Here is a 3,789-nt window from a genome sequence, read left to right as displayed (position 1 = left end):
ATATAGATTGATCCGAAATCTGATTCAAATCCAATATAACACCTATGGGTACATAAGAAATGTATTGAATCGATTCTTTTTAATGAATAGATCCGATCGCAACTTCGAATATGGAATTCAAAGGGATCAAATAGGAAATGATACTCTGAATCATAGAACTATAATGAAATATACGATCAACCAACATTTATCAAATTTGAAAAAGGGTCAGAAGAAATGGTTCGATCCTCTTATTTTGATTTCTCGAACCGAGAGATCCATGAATCGGGATCCTAATGCATATAGATACAAATGGTCCAATGGGAGCAAGAATTTCCAGGAACATTTCATTTCTGAGCAGAAGAGCCATTTTCATTTTCAAGTAGTGTTCGCTCGATTACGTATTAATCAATATTCGATTGATTGGTCTGAGGTTATCGATAAAAAAGATTTGTCTAAGTCACTTCGTTTCTTTTTGTCCAAGTTTCTTCTCTTTTTGTCTAACTCACTTCCTTTTTTCTTTGTGAGTTTCGGGAATATCCCCATTCATAGGTCCGAGATCCACATCTATGAATTGAAAGGTCCGAATGATCAACTCTGCAATCAGTTGTTAGAATCAATAGGTCTTCAAATCGTTCATTTGAAAAAATTGAAACCCTTCTTATTGGATGATCATGATACTTCCCAAAAATCGAAATTCTTGATCAATGGAGGAACAATATCACCATTTTTGTTCAATAAGATACCAAAGTGGATGATTGACTCATTCCATACGAGAAATAAACCAAAGTGGATGATTGACTCATTCCATGCGAGAAATAAAAATCCTTTGATAACACTTATTCCTATTTCTCAATGATATCCCACGATCAAGACAATTGGCTAAATCCCGTGAAACCGATCATTTTCATTTTCTTAAATAAACATTTAAAATTTTAGTCATATTCAAAAAATAAAATAAATTAAGGTAACTGTGGTTTGCTCTATTTCCCAAATTCAAGTTAAATAGATTAGAAATGCTAAATGCTAACGGAATGAGATGGACCTCATAACAGGAAACGACTCTCGGAAGACAAGCGTACTCGAATTTAGCGAAAACCGGCTAAGGCCAACCAAGTAAGTAGTCTATGATGATGTTATATAATGATGACGATGCATGACAACATGACGATGTAAGATATAAGATAATGAAATTTCTTAATATGACGTTATTCTATATTAAGATTCGATGATTTCCTTAAGTCACAACCTGTATGGAATATATATTTAAATAATTATAAAAAATTTCAAATTGACCTTAAATTAAGTAGAAAATTTCGGGTCGTTACAGGATGCATGGTACTTTTCAACACATGGCCCACGTGTGTGACTGTGGGCCCACCAGGCGAGCTCGCAAGCGAACTCCCTGGGCCTGGCTTGGTCGGGTATGTATGACATACAATACCGGACGCCACGGACAAAGAGGGCCTGCATAATATCGTGGCAAACACAATATCGAATATACGCATCCATACCATCAGTAGCATAACGGGGGAGTGCCCCAAGTACATAACCATAGCGTGTACGAGGTTCTTAAGGTTTACCTCCATGGCATTACACCTACAACGTTCCATCCCCTCATCGCATTACATAGCATAACTGGGTCAACATCGAGCAAGCATATCATAGCATACTAGTCATCTCATTCATGGCATGCGGGGTTCTCATTACAATCATGACATGTCAATCAAACTCATACATACAGAGTAGCAAACCGTGTCACAACCGTCATATACATGAACATGACATACATAGCGTTTCATTGCAAGAATCACATACATAAACATGGCATACATAACATTTCGCTGCAAGAATCACATACATAAACATGACATACATAGCATTTCACTGCAAGAAACATCTAACCTAGCATACATCAACAACACACATGGTGCGAGCAAGGGCAACAGGACACGCACCAACATATATACATAACTAACACCAACAGTAAGGTTACTTACCTCCTTGGCCTTGGCCAAATTCACCCACAATGCTAACTCCGGCGCCTACCTACCTCCTATAAGATAACATGATACACTTAGAGCCCTTTCACAACTAGCTCTTATGCCTAGCTACCAAGGTACGCCCCTATCACAAGCTGTTTTCTCAAAATGGAGTTATACTGACCTCAGATGGCTGAAACAAGGGTGGGAATGGCTCAAGAAGGGTCAAAAACCTAGAAATCGATATACTATTCGGATGTCGAGCCGCTGAGCCGCGTCACCAAGCTGCCGAGCTGTCGAGCCGCGCCGCCAAGCTGCACTGCCAAGCCGACCTAACCGAGCCGCCGATAGAGCCGAAACCGACGGGCTGCGAAGAACCCTGACGGCGCAAGGTTTCTAGGCGTGCCTTTAGTTTGGGCCGAAAGGGAATGAGGCCCAATGGTGGTGTTCGAGCTCGGCCCGCGAGGTACGGCCTGTGCGCTGATCGAGACGAACTCACAGAGTGCCGAAGGGTCAACCTGCGGCCGCCGCTTCGTCTTCCTCACCCGAAAGCCGCAACAACCCTAATCAAAGAACTCGATTACTGTCGCCGGTGGAATGGTCGTCGTCCGTCCGTCTGTCTCTGGTGGTGCGTTTGTCCATCCTTGCCCGACGTACCCTAGCGCTGGTTTGCTCCTATCTAAGGACTCACAGAAGTCTAAAGTCTTGAGACGTTTTCGATTCCTCCCTAGGTACCTTGGTAGTCGTGCCAGCCAGGGCGTATTAACCCTAGTTACGTTCTTGTGATGATATGACTGAGGTACGTTTACGTAATGATATGTCTGTGATAGGTATAAGAACGTTAAGACTATGATAAGTTAGAAAACGATATGACTATGATTTACGTTATGTTTATGATATGATACATTGTGACGCAATATGTCATGGTATGATGTATATATGATGAAATGTTATGTTAAAAGCATAGAACGTTATGTTAAGTCTCTTAAATTGTGTGTATACCACATGATATGAATGACATGAAATTACGATAAATGGCATGAAGTATAACCCCGTTAGAATTATGTATGATTTGAGAACTGAAGAATGAGAAACGATATGATATGAATGATGAACGATATCTGAAATGATATGAAAAATGATATGATATGTACATAATGCTAGCGGGGTTGTATTAAAGGATAATGAAAATGGAAAATTTTTGGGACCTCATGCATTATGTGTGCTCATGCATTTGGGGGGATACCCCTATCCCATCATGAGGGTATAGACGCGTACATCCAATGGCAGGACAACGATCGTTATGCTTTGCATAGCGCTGCCATGACGGTTACTAGTTCTAACGGATTTCGGCATAAGGGGCTCCTAGAGTATGCCCATCGGATAAGGAAAGTGGCCTAGCGGTGTGCGAACTAGCTGGTGAGCCCATACTCGCACGTATGGACTATGTGTAGAGTATATGGTACACGTTCAAAATTACCCGTTAGGACAGCACCGTAGGGAAAACGAAACGAAACTTAATGAAAGATAGGTCCCATCATTTTATTGCATGTGATTGTTGCATTTAACCCCAATGGTGGGGTCACTTACTGAGAGTATTTCTTTAAATACTCAAGCCATGTGCTACTACATTTTTGAGGTTAAGACAAGACATTCCTGTATAGCGGACGACGGCATCGCAACTCGAGATCATGACACATGCATAGGATAGTGGTATTTATTTTCTTAGACTAGGGCTAGAATAAGATGTTTTAAACTTAAACGCTTATTTATTTTATTTCGAGTCTTTTGTTGTGTCGTTTCAAATATGTTTTCGAAACACGTAAGT

This window comes from Cucurbita pepo, chromosome LG16 (assembly GCF_002806865.2).
Source record: "Cucurbita pepo subsp. pepo cultivar mu-cu-16 chromosome LG16, ASM280686v2, whole genome shotgun sequence".
NCBI lineage: Eukaryota > Viridiplantae > Streptophyta > Magnoliopsida > Cucurbitales > Cucurbitaceae > Cucurbita > Cucurbita pepo.
The sequence above is the reverse complement of the archived record's forward strand: the minus strand, read 5'-3'. Positions refer to the sequence as shown.